This window comes from Lissotriton helveticus, chromosome 6 (assembly GCF_964261635.1).
Source record: "Lissotriton helveticus chromosome 6, aLisHel1.1, whole genome shotgun sequence".
NCBI classification, from domain to species: domain Eukaryota; kingdom Metazoa; phylum Chordata; class Amphibia; order Caudata; family Salamandridae; genus Lissotriton; species Lissotriton helveticus.
In genome coordinates, this window is record NC_136067.1 from 833,118,052 (window position 1) to 833,131,797 (window position 13,746).

Consider the following 13,746-nt stretch of genomic DNA (forward strand, 5'->3'; position numbering starts at 1 on the left):
TGGCGCTGTGACTTTCACCGTGGCTGAGAAGCGAGAGTCGGTATTTTGGAAGTCTCCCGCTTGTACCGCTATGGATCGTCCCGTGAACACATTCTTACGCAACACAATGACTGTGCTCTTTTGGATTGGACTTTGATTGTTTGCTTTGGAGCTGCCGGATGGGCTGTGGAGGGCCTTCGAGAGTGTCGTGTTCTGGTGTGCTGCAAGATTCCCTACCTTCCGTCGGACTTACCTGCCTGCATTACTTTTGGTACTTTGTTTGTCTGACCCTACGCAGGGCGGATTGAGATGTGTCTCCACTATGACTGGGTGGGTTGGAGCTGAGTGTTGGTTATTTGTTTATTGGGTTGCTGCACGGGGGGTTCTCATCTTAATTGTGCGACTTTTGGAACTGGAGTGGTGACCACTATCCTGTTTTAGGTTGTCGCCTTTGACATCTTGGTAGCGGCGCTGAGGTGTTTGAATTGCTGCGTGGCGGTGGGGGGGGGGGCCGGGAGCCCGTACTGGGGACCCCTCAATGTTTTTTCTTTCTTTATATTTCTCCCCCTTTCTATATTTCCTCTCTCTTCTATATTTCGGGTTTAGGTACTGGGCGACAGGCACGCTGCTGGGGGGTTAGGCCGTAGCCAACTGCAGGGGTGCGGGGTGGGGGGTTGGGGGGAGGGGTTTATTTTTTCTCTTTTTGTTTCTATGGCCTTTTTCTTCGCTCGTTTGGTTTTCCCTTTCCTTTTTCCTTTTTCTGCGTTTGGGATCAGTTATTGTGTTGGTCTCTAAGTGCTCATTGATTTGTCGTATTCTGTGTCTGAGCTGTTGTTGCGCTTTAGGTAAGACCTGGGCGGGCGTTTAATCGGTATTTACAGTAATTGTATGCGTGTATATCCTGTTCTTTGATAAAGTACCCATGCCTTATTTGTGATCGTCTTAAATCTTGCAAGAATTCTTGTCTGGCCCGCCCATACTATGACTATACTTTACGGCTCGGCACCTGGTCCCCACATTCCTTTACGTTATATTGCAGCTTTTTATGTTCCTGATGTCATCCTGTTTAAAATAAAATTGAACCTCACTTATCCGGAAATGTGATCGCTGTATGCCATATTGCTGTGTCTTTAACGTGCTGCCGTGCCCCCGGGATGTTCGGCTGAATAGCGGTGTACTCTTCTACGTCAATAAAGGTTTTAAAAAAAATAAATAAATAAAAAAAAATATATATATACACGGTCAGTGTCACTGATGCCAGACAAAAGGAAAAGGAAAATAAAGTCAAGAACACATAATAAGATCAATGATGCAATGTTTTCCAGCGGTGAATATGTTCAAAGCTTCTTTTCTCCAGGACTTCGAAATATTTCATCTTCGCACCGACGGGTCAATAACTCCTCTGAGAGCATATATAGCGCGAATTTTACAATATACATACTCACACTATATGATCCCATGGAGGAAACAAAATAAGAGCTAAAAGCTGCTCATGTTACATATAAATCTTTAGTCTTCACGTCAACGGGTCACTAACACCTCTGTAATCTGCTATACCTTTTACATTACAATGTACATAGTCACAGTATATGACCTCAAAGGATCCAGAAAAGGAACAGTGTTTCCTCTATTCTGTGCAAGCTGCTGACGTTGCATATAAATGGCAAACAAAAACATAACACTTCTTTCTACATGCAAATCTTTAAATATTCATAAATAGCTATATATTATAAATATCTACTATGCTATAATCAAACAACTTACAACTCCATAATATGTTTTGTTGTCGCAAAAGACGAATCCGATGCTAGAAAATGGAACATCGATCACAGAATGGGCACACGTAAATAACTCGCTAAAATAAAACTGATCGATCAACGGGTATGGCTCAGCCCATTCGATGTCACGTCTTACAGTTGACATGTGCTCACGTTTTCACTGTTTAACTTGTACACATGTTGGAAAAGTTGCAAAATGTGAAGCGGTAAAGTTTTCGATTTCGATACTCACATGTATAAGGAGCATAATATGTACATACGTTGGTGAGCTTCAAAACTGTTACCCAGCAAACCATGTTATTTCCTTTCTCGTGACTAAAAACATCTATTAATTGCCTTAATTCTAAATAGAAGACATATAAAAAATATTGTTTAGAATAGAAGAAAAAAAAATACGTACTAATATTTCTTATCAGTATGGTTTTAAATTTAAAAAATGCTAGCATTTGTAAAGCGTACAGCTGCTTCCAGAGAGGTGTCCCGGCGCCTGGGGGTGTTGGGAAGATTAAACAAAGTATTGCCCACACTGACATTGTGGTGGACTAACATGTAGCTGGAGCCGGGAATCAAACTGTGAACGCTGTTGTTCGAAGTCAGGTATCATAGCTGCTGCGTCACACTTTTTCCACACTTATCTGTTAATTAGTGATTTAACTTTTAATCATCGATAAATGATAACTTATAACAGACTACTGTTACAGTTAATTTTTCACTACAAAAAGTGTGCACGTCTTTTTTTAAATTTACTTAAAAACAATATAGGTTTCAGGGACATTGTATTTAGAAATTAGCATTTAAAAAACCTTTGAAATTCACTAAAATACAATCGGTTTCAGGGACATTATTTATTTTATTTATTTATTGAATTTGTAAGGCGCAACAGCTACTCAAAAAGGGTTTCCCCGCACCAGGTGGACTGGGTGTAGTTCCGAAACGACAGTAGATAGAGTTTCTGGTTAAATAACCAGGTCTTGAGGGATCTGCGGCAACATGTGTAGATGGTCTCTTTGCCAACGGCGAGGGGCAGAGTGTTCCAAAGTGACGGGCCCAGGTATGCGAAAAATCTTCCCCATCCTAGAAAGTTTAAACCTGGGTACTGTAAAATTTTCATGAGTAGCAGACCGTAGATGGCGAGTGGGCGCATAGGGACGGGCAAGGGATTGCAGATACTGTGGTGCGGTACCCATTTTGATTTTGAACATATAGTGTCATGGGGACGAGCCTTGCATTTACACTGTGTTAAGTTGACATGAGCTTATTAGAAGTTTAAACACCATTTTTCCTTTCTGTTGCCTTTGCACACGGAACACATTATTATAAATGCTTAGAGTTTAGCAGAGTGTTTTGCTTCACACGAGAATAATATGTTTTCTATACTAGCAGCCTTGCTTGGTAAGCTTTGTCTGAACAGTGAGTGCTGAGGCCTTCAAGGTTATTTCAACACAGTGGTTGTTGTTTGGACTGATCAGCGCACGTTCTAGACATAACATATATGCACCTCTGATTTTGGCGTGCTTAATAATGCACTGCGTAGGCATGCTCACACACTTGGAGAACATTTGCATGCAGAGAGCCGGTGTAGAAAATGATGTGATCCAATTCTACTAGGACCAGAGGTATGGGGCCACCCTTGTAAACCCAAGAGACCTTCTGTAGATATAAAATAACCTACTAGCAAGGGAGGATGATATCTAGGTGTAATCTAGCCTATTTCCATTTAGCATTTTAACATGCTTTCTCCCTTTGTATTTTATGGAATAGTAACTATGCTGATAATCTTGTTGGTTATAATATGTCTGCTTGTATTAGCTAAGATACTGCTCCTAAGAACACAGCATTAGAAATAAATATTTCAAACTTGCACATGTCCTCATTTACTCCCCGTTTTGGACTGGTATGAGAGTATAACGAAAAAGTGTTCATGTGTTCCACATTGCCTGAGGTTTTCTAAGTTCCATGTTCTGGGTTGTCTAATCATGGGGGTATGGAATAACCAATGAGACACTGATTGCCAGTCTGGTAGGGGATTCTGACTACTAAGGTGAGTTTTGGCACACCCTAATTCACTGAGGTTCCAAGTCGTAGTAATGTCGGACAAATCTACCTATAGTTATATAGGTCTTTTCAAGCTTGAATCTTTCAAAACGGTTTCCTTTTGAATTACTACCCAGTTGTGCTACTTAGTTTTACATAGTACCTTTCTTCTCTGTGTCACTATGGCTAATGGTGACATACCGCAGCATAGTCACATTGCGGTCTGCAATCATCTGCAGGCTTATGACGTTGGTTTGGAGGGCATGGCAGTAATCTTGGTGGTGAGTGCTGAGGTTGCTTACCCATTTGAGATTTTCTACTCATGGGTGGCATTTCCCGCAGTGGAGGCAGCTACTCAAGTGTTTGAGACTTATACTCACACAGCCGTGCCCTTGGAATATGTTCCTTATAGGACACAGGAGATTCCGATTTCTGCATGGCAGCACCGTGTTTGGTTTAAGGGCGCCCTTCCCCACAGTCTAACGGCAATTAGATTGGGTCCTTTGTCCATTCCGGGCGCTTCTTGGCGGGTTTTGGCTGGATTCACCTCGCATCCTCGTGCGGGGCAAGTCCCCGTTGCTGAATTACGGACCCTGTATAACTCTTCTATCAGTGTTATTCGGGCCCTAGTTCAATATATTACCCGCAATTTCCAGGGCGGGGCCCCTGGTGTTGGAGCCCTTCCAGCTAGACCGAGCGGAATTAAGCTTAGTCCCGTGATGGTCAATGCAGTTATGGGTAGGCGTCTCCAAGATAAGGATGATATGCCTTTTTGGCTTGCCGAGAAGTTTGACCAGCTGGAAGCAGTGTTTCCTAATTCAACTCCCGTTGAAAAACACAGGATTCTTACAATTAGTTTACCCAAAGACTTGGTACCAGAGGCCGGTGACTGTGAGTCATGGGGGGGAATTTTTGCGGCAGTGTACACGAGGTGCTTCGGCACTCCGTCAATGGCTGTCCTTCAAACGGTCATTAAGCGTGTTCAGGACGAACACGGGCCTGAGGCTGTGGTTGAATTGGTAATGTGACTCATTGGCACGTTTGATGTAGTAGCCGATCTCGTCCTTTCTAATGTAAAGGGAGATGCGGTGAACATTCAAGTGGCTAATGCCTTACGCGATGTCCCCAATGCCAGCAAACCCCGACAGTTAAAGAGAATTATTACAGCCGCGTATAAAACCATTGGCCGCAATAGTTTAGGTGTCAAGCCCTTTACTGCTAAAGATAAAAAGCAAACCCAGGGTCAAAGTCTGAAACAGACGTTCAACCCACAGCTCCAAAGAAAAAATGGAACAAAAATAAAAAGCAAGGGAAACAGCAACAGAAACAGGAGTCATGTCCCCCATCACCAGTGCCTGCGTCTACTGAGTGCGTGTATAACTTGCGTGACCGCAGTACGATTAAGTCGCCTGACAGATTTCAGGTTCCTGATCAACACTCTCCTCATTCTTTGCAGGACACATCAGCCTCATTGTCCTGTGGTGGAAGCGGCGGCAGAGGTAGGGGTGGCCAGCAGAGTCGCGACCAGCCCGCCCGAAAGACGGAAAAGGCAAGCAGGACGATTCTTCGCAGGAAAGACTCCAGTTTCAGAAAAAGAATGTTGCCGCTTTAACAGCGAGATATGCCACAGATAGTGAGAACGCAGCTTCGGAATCAGACATGGGCGCTGACGTTATTGGACAGCGCGGCGGAGATTACCATAGTGCAAGAGACCCTACGTCCACTACTGAAGGTGACAGCGACTGACCAATATGTTGTTGTAGAGACAGCTGAAACTAGGGTAGCTCCCCCTGACAGGCTTTTTGAAATTGTCCTTTTAATTGAAGGTGACATACAAAGTACCATAAAAGGGGTATTTTAGGAGAATCTTACAACTACCTATGACCTTTTGTTAGCGGAGGCTAACTGGCCCCCACCTTTTGTTCTCGCAGCTCCGAGAGGGGAGGAGGTAATCCTCCCTAGTTTTGAGCACACAGTGTAAAAGGAGCATGCGCTGAATTTTGCAGAAGAGTGGGCTAACGCCCGTGCGCCAACTTTGTACCATACTCACTGTGGTTGGGATACATTTTCCTCGCACCACGAGACACCCTTACGGTCTATGCCACAGCCTCAACCTAAATATCCCATCCAGCGTGAAGCTAAGGCTTCCGTTGCAGAAATCCTTGAACAATTGGAATATCAAGGAGTGATTGATACGTGTGTGTCACCGATGAATAACCCACGTTTTACTGCGAACAAGCCTGACGGTTCGTACCGTTTGGTATTGGATTACCGGCATTTGAACTCACATTGCCGTACCTGTGCAGTACAGAATACCCACGGCTCTGCTTTAGTGGATGGTCTTGTTCGAAAAAGGTTTAAAACACACTTGATATATCCAACGTTTTTTTCCCCACAATTTAGATGGTCTAAGTTCCCAATGGACCAGTTTTACCTGTGGCGGCAAGCAACGCCAATTTAAACGCCTGGCCATGGGCTATAAGAATAGTTCAGGTGTGTTTGCTGCCTGCATTGTCTCTCTCTTGGAGAGAGTAGACCCAGATGCGTCTTCGTATGTGGATGACATCTATCTCACAGACGATGAAATTTGGGCGCATCTGAGTTGTGTTGACCGCATAATTTGTAACTTTGTGGACTTCGGTTACAAATTCAACTTTGTAAAGTCTCACATTGCAGAGTACACAGTGTTGTTCCTGGGCTACGATCTCAACAATGTAGGTCGAGGGTTGACACCTCACTTCTTGGAGAAATTCGCACAGCTGCGCTCTCCTACAACGCTGAAAAAATTACAGTCCTTGCTGGGATTTTAAAATTTCCCAACTTGAGGGCCAGTCCTGAGAGATGGGGTACCCGGGGCCAAATGTGGCCCAGGGAAGGGGGGCCATGGGCCCCCCTAAATAAAAAAAAAAAAATAAAAAAAAAAGAATGAAGGCCACAGAGGATGGTGTCCCTGGGGCCAGTAATGGCTCAGGGGAGGGGGGGCCACGCACCCCCTTCTATAAAAATAATTTTTAAAAATTAGATAAACGTGGCCATGCCCGTGGGGATGGGGTCCCATGGGTCAAAATTGGCCTTGGGAAGGGGGCTGCGCAGTCCACTTCCTGTTTTTAACAAAAAAGTTTGTTTTTAATTGGTCAGGCCCTAGGAGATGTGGACCCCAAGGCCCTAAAAATACTAAAAGAAGGGGGGCAACACAGACCACCATCTAAAAAAAAAAGTAAAGCCGGAATCTGGCCGGAGGTCCCGTCCCTTTCCTGCACCACTCTGCAAACACGCCTCCTGGTGCTGTCTCGGTTGGGGGATTAAGTCCCCTTGAATTCTAAGGGTCCTTAGGGGCCAACTCGCCCACCAGGTACCCCCAGTAAGCCCCACACAGTGGGATTGCTGAGAGGTAGTCTGAGGCCAAGGCCCTTTTTACATCACTCTGCAAACTTGCCTTTTGGCGCATTGCTGGTGGGGCAATTAGGCCCTCTTGTGTCCTGAGGACCTCAGGACTAAAGTGGACTTTTTCCCCTGAGCAGCAGTGCGCCAGCAGGATCATTTACAGAGTGGTGTAAAAAGGGGGCATGGCCTCAGTCCACTCTCAGTAATCCAACTGTGTGGGGCTTACTGGAGGTACCTGGGGGTTTGGTTGGGCCCCAGGGACCTTCAGGATTCAATGGGACTTAATCCTCCTACCCAGAACGCGCCAGGAGGCACATTTGCAGAGTGGTGGAGAAAGGGAGCGTGGCCTGTGTTTACCTGGCAGCTATCCCACTATCTGGGACATACTGGAGGTATCAGATAGGGTAGATGGCCCCTAAGGACCCCCATCCAAGAGAGAGCCAGGAAGTGCGTTTGCAGAGTGGTGGGGAAAGGGTGTGTGGCCTGCTATGAGAACTTAGCAATCCTGCTGTGTGGGACTTACTGGAGGTAATAGGAGAGGTTGTTGGCCCCCAAGGTTGACCTTATGGCCCAACTACCCCTCCTGTCACCTCCAGTAAACCCCACTCTGTGGGATTGCTAAGAGGTCTTCAGAGGCCACGCTCATCTTTCTCCACCACTCTGTAAATGCACATTTGGGTCAACCAAGTACTGGTTGGGGGATAAAGTCCACTTTACTCCTGAAGGACTTTGGTGGCCAGTAGCCCTCCAGATACCTCCTGTAAGTCCTATGCAGTGGAATCCCTGAGCACTGGTTGCAGGCCCAGCCCTCTTTCTCCTCCACTCTGAAAACCTGACTACCAGTTAAAAAAGCATTTTTAATGTAAACAGTCTCACATTTGCAAGAGTTAGAGCTATTGGTGTTTTATTAATGTTTTCTTGCAGTGGAGTGGATGTAGGTGGTGTGTAGTGAAATTATGTGGTATGTTGTGTAGTGAAATTATGTGGATAGAAAGTATGTGGTATTTAGTGTATAGGAATTATGCAGAGTGGGATTATGTGTTATGGAGAGTAATTGAGTGGTATGATAGTCTGTATTTTGGAGTGGTAACCTCAGGTTTGGTCTTGCTCGTTTCAATGAGACAACAAAAAGAAGGAACCACTGAGGAGCACTTCTGGACCTAGTCAGAGGTATGAGCAGGGCCACCGGAAATATGTGACAGATTGGCTGCACTGACTTGTGCACAACTATACATTTTCCACATTTGCCACATAAGCCATCATCTGCTGCATAATCTGCATATGTGTACAAAAAAAACCTTGTTTCTAGATTAAACGGCTCAAATGTCACCAAAAATGCAGCAACAAGTGTTGGAAGGCCCTTTGCAAACCTGGAATTGTCAGCTGTTACTTATTGCTAAATGTGAGTGTTAAATTGGTACTAATTGTGAGCAAACCACTCTTGCTTCTTACTGCTTCTCTCTTGACTATTTCTGCATTTCTGTAGCTTCTTTCTGCACCTTTCTTTCTTTTTCTGGACTTCTTTTGCCTCATTCTGCTCATCTCTACCACTTTCTGCACCTCTCTTGCCTCTTTCTGCACCTCTCTTGCCTCTTCTGCACCTCACTTGCTTCTTTCTGTACCTCTCTTTCTACTTTCTGCAGCCGTGTTCCCTCTTTCTGCACTGCTTGTGACACTTTCTGTACCCCGTTCTATCTTTCTGCACCTCTCCTGCCTGTCAATCTCTGCACCTCTATTGCCTCTTTCTGCACCCCTCTTCCTACTTTTTGCACCTCTTTTGTCTCTGTCTGCACTCCTGTTCTCTCTTTCTGCACCTCTTTTACCTGTTTCTGCATTTTTCTTGCCTCTTTCTGCAGTTCTCTTCTCTCCTTCTGCACCTCTGTGGCTTCTTTCTGCACTTCTTTTGCCTCTATCGGCACCTCTCTCAATTCTTTCTGCATCCCTGTTGTCTATTTCTTTACTCGTCTTCCCTCTTTCTGCACCTCTCTTACTTCTTTCTGCACTTCTCTTGCTTCTTTTTGCACCTCTCTTGCTTCTTTCTGTACCCTTCTTCCCTTTTTTGCATCCATCTTGCCTCTTTCTGCAGTTCTCTTACCATTTTGTGTACCTCTCTTGCCTCTTTCTGCACCTCACTTGACTCTTTCTGCACTTCTCTTGCTTCTTTGTACACCTCAGTTGCTTCTATCAACAATTCTCTTGCCTCTTTCTGCACCTCACTTGCCTCTTTCTGCACCCCTCTTGCCTCTCTCTGCACCCCTCTTTCCCCTTTCTGTACCTGTCTTGCCTCTTTCTGCACCCCTTAACCCTCTTTCTGCACCTTTCCTGCCTGTTTCTGCGCCTCTCTTGCCTCTTTCAGCACCTCTGTTGCTTCTTTCTGCACTTCTCTTCCTTCTTTCTACATGCCTCCTGCCTCTTTCTGTATCCCTCTTGCCTCTTTGTGCACCTCTCCTACCTATTTCTGCACCCCTGTTGCCTCTTTTTGCATCTCTGTTGGTTCTTTCTGCACTGCTCTTGCATCTTTCTGCACCTCTTTTGCAAATTCCTGCATCCCTTTGGCTTCTTTCAGCACCTCTGTTGCTTCTTTCTGCACTTCGCTTGCTTCTGTCTACACCCCTCCTGCCTCTTTCTGTATCCCTTTTACCTCTTTGTGCACCTTTCCTGCCTCTTTCTGCATCTCTCTTCCATTTTTCTGCAGTTCCCTTGCCTCTTTCTAAACCTCTTTTGCTTCTTTCTGCAATGCTCTTGCTTCCTTCTGCACCTCTGTTGCAAATTTCTGAATCCGTCATGCCTCATTCTGTATCCCTCTTCCCTCATCTGCACCTCACTTGTCTCTGCACACCTGTTCCCTCTTTCTGCACCCTTCTTCACTTTTTCTGCATATGTCCTGCCTCTGTCTGAACCACTCTTGACTCTTTCTGCACATCTGCTTCTTTCTTTCTGCACTGCTCTTGTCTTTTTCTGCACCCCTCTCGCATCTTTCGGCACCTCTTTTGCTTCTTTCTGCACTTCTAGCTCTGCTTTATGTACCCCTCTTGCCGCTTTTTGCACCTCTGTTGCTTCTTTCTGCACTTCTTTTGCCTCTTTCTGCACCTTTCTTGCTTTTTTTCTACACCCCTGTTGCCTCTTTCTGCACTCACATTCCCTCTTTCTGTACCTCTCTTGCTTCTTTCTGCACTTTTCTTCCTTCTTTCTGTATCTTTCTTGATTGTATATGCACCCTTCTTCAATTTTTGCATCCCTATTGCCACTTTCTCCAGTTCTCTTGCCATTTTCTGTACCTCTCCTGCCTCTTTCTGCACCTCACTTGCTTCCTTGTACACTTCTCTTGTTGCTTTCTACACCTCTGTTGCTTCTTTCAGCAATTCTCTTGCCTCTTTCTGCACTTCTCTTGCTTGTTCCTAGGCCTCTCTTGGGTCTTTCTGTGCCTGTGTTGCCTCTTTGTGCATCTCACTTGCTTCATTCTGCATCCCTCGTGCCTCTTTTTGTACCTTTCTCCCCTCTTTCTGTTCCTCTCTTTCCTCTTTCTGCACATCTCTTGGTTCTTTCTGCCCTGTGCTTCCCTCTTTCTGCACCCCTCTTGCCTTTCTGCACCTCTTTTGCTTCTTTCTGCACTTCTCCCTCCTCTTTCTTGACTCTTTCTACACCCATGTTCCCTCTTTCTGCATCTTTTCTACCTATTTCTGCACCTCTCCTGCCTATTTCTGCATCCCTCTTTCCTCTTACTGTAATTCTCTTCCCTCTGTCTGTACCCCTGTTCCCCCTGTTTACACCTCTTTTGTCTGTTTCTGCAACTCTCTTGGCCTTTTTGTGCAGTTCTCTTGTCTCTTTCTGCACCTCTGTTGCCTTTTTCAGCACCTCTTCTACCTTTTTCTATACCCCTCTTGCCTCTTTGTGCACCTCTGTTGGTTCTTTCTGCACTGCTTTTGCTTCTTTCTGCACCTCTTTTGTAAATGTCTGCATTCCTCTTGCCTCTTTCTGCACCCCTCCTCCCGATTTCCCTACCTTTGTTGCTTCATTCTGCATTTCTCTTGCTTCTTTCTGCACTGCTCCTTCTTTTTCTGCACTTTTCCTGCAAATTTCCGGAACCTTCTTAACTCTTTCTCCACCCCTGTTCCCTCTTTCAACACCTTTCTTGCCTGTTTCTGCACCTCTCTTGACTCTTTCGGCACCTCTGCTGCTTTCTTTCTACATTTCTCTTGCCTCTTTCTACACCCTCTTGCCTCTTTCATCACCTCTGTTGCTTCTTTCTGCACTTCTCCTGCTTCTTTCTGTACCCCTCCTGCCTCTTTCTCTAGGTACCCCATTTGCCTCTTTGTGTACCTCTCCTGCCTCCTTCTGCACCTCTCTTACATTTTTCTGCAGTTGTCTTGACTCTTTCTGCACCTCTTCTGCTTCTTTCTGCACTTTTCTTGCCTCTTTCTGTACTCCTCTTGCCTCTTTCTGCACCTCTGTTGGTTCTTTCTTGCCTCTTTCTGCACCTCTCTCAGCAGTGCACACATGCAAGTGCAGAAAATGGCTGCTAGCCTCTAAACTGCCATGCCCTATTATATGTTAGGGACTTAGAGGTAGTTTTAATCCTCCTGCCTTCTTATGTACTGGGGCCATAGAGGGGAGGTCATGCCATGCTTCTTTCTGCACCCTTCTTCCCTTTTTTTGCATCCATCTTTCCTCTTTCTGCAGTTCTCTGGCCATTTTTTACACCTATCTTGCCTCTTTCTACACGTCACTTGCTTTTTCTGTACTTCTCTTGCTTCTTTCCACACCTCTGTTGCTTGCCTCTTTATGCATTTCTCTTGCTTGTTTCTGCACCTCTCCTGTGTCTCTCTACATCTATGTTGCCTCTTTCATCACCTCACTTGGTTCTTTCAGCATCCCTCTTCCCTCTTTCTGGACCTTTCCTTCCTGTTTCTGCCCCCATCTTGCCTCTTTTTTGCATCTTTATTAGTTCTTTCTGCACTGCTCTTGCTTCTTTCTGTACCTCTTTTGTACATTTCTGCATCCCTCTTGCCTCTTTCTGCACCCCTCTTTCCTATTTCTCCACCTCTCTTGCTTCTTTCTACACTTCTCTTGCTTCTTTCTGCACTGCTCTTACTTCTTTCTGCACCTGTCTTACAAATGTCTGTATTCATCTTATCTCTTTCTGCACCCCTGTAACCACTTTGTGTACCTTTCTTGTCTGCACCTCTCTTGCTTCTTTTGGTGCCTCTGTTGCTTCTTCCTGCACTTCTGTTGCCTCTTTCTGCACCCTCTTACCTCTTTCAGCACCTCCTTTCTGAACTTATCTTGCTTCTTTCTGCACCCCTCTTGCCTCTTACTTTATCCATGTTGCCTCTTTGTGCACCTCTCCTGCCTCTTTCTGCACCTCTCTCGTTTTTTTCTGCAGTTATTCTGCCTCTTTCTGCACCTCTTGTGCTTCTTTATGCAATTTTCTTGCTGCTTTCTGTACCCCTCTTTCCTCTTTCTGCACCTCTGTTGGTCCTTTCTGCACTGCTCTTGCTTCTTTCTGCACCTCTGTTGTAAATTTCTGCATCCCTCTTGCTTCTTTCTGTACCATTCTTCTCTCTTTCACCTCTTTCTGAACTCTTCTTCCCTCTTTCTCTTCCTCTTTTGTTACTTCTTTCTGCACCTCTCTTGCCTCTTTCTGTACTCTTCTTCCCTCTTTCTGTACCTCTCTTGCATCTTTCTGCACCTTCTTTGCCCCTTTCTGCACACACAGGGCTACTTTTAAACTGACTTCGATCTCAGCAGTGCACACATGCAAGTGCAGAAAGGGGTTGCTGACCTCTAAACTGCCATGCCCAATTATATGCTAGGGACTTAGAGGTACTTTTATTTCCCCTGCCCTATTATGTACTAGGGCCTTACAGGGGAAGTCATGCCAATTACAGGGGTACCCCAGACCATAGTGTTCCCTAGTGTATGCAGGTGTTTTCACTGTATTCTAAGTGCCTTTCAGCATAGCACTGGCTCTGGGCCTGGTTATGCAGAGCCCAGGGTCAGTCACAGTCAGTTACCACCAGTACCGGTCAGCAAAAAGTTGGGGGGTGCCCAGGGCACAGGATGACTTTGCAACAAGGCCTCTTTCTGCACCTCTGTTGGTTCTTTCTGCATATCTCTTGCTTCTTTCTGCACCTTCCTGCCTCTTTCTGGACTTCTGTTGGCTCTTTCTTCATTTCTCTTGCTTCTTTCTGCGCTTTTTTTCCTCTTTCTGCACATGTCCTAGGTTTCAGGGGCGTTATAGTTGGAAATTAGCATTTAAAAAACCTTTGAAATTCACTGAAAAGACCATAGGTTTCAGAGACATTATAGTTAGAAATTAGCATTTAAAAAACCTTAGAAATTCACTGAAGAAACCACAGGTTTCAGGGATGTTATACTTAGAAATTAGCATTTAAAAACCCTTAAATATTCGCTGAAAGAAACACACGTTTCAAGGACGTTATAGTTAGTTGGACATTTCACTCGTACAAAAACAGAGAAGTTTGGCCGTTTTAGTTAGTTGAGCTAACTATAACTCGCGTTCCTGCACTGCACTGCTGATGACGTCACATATTACATCACTCATCACATG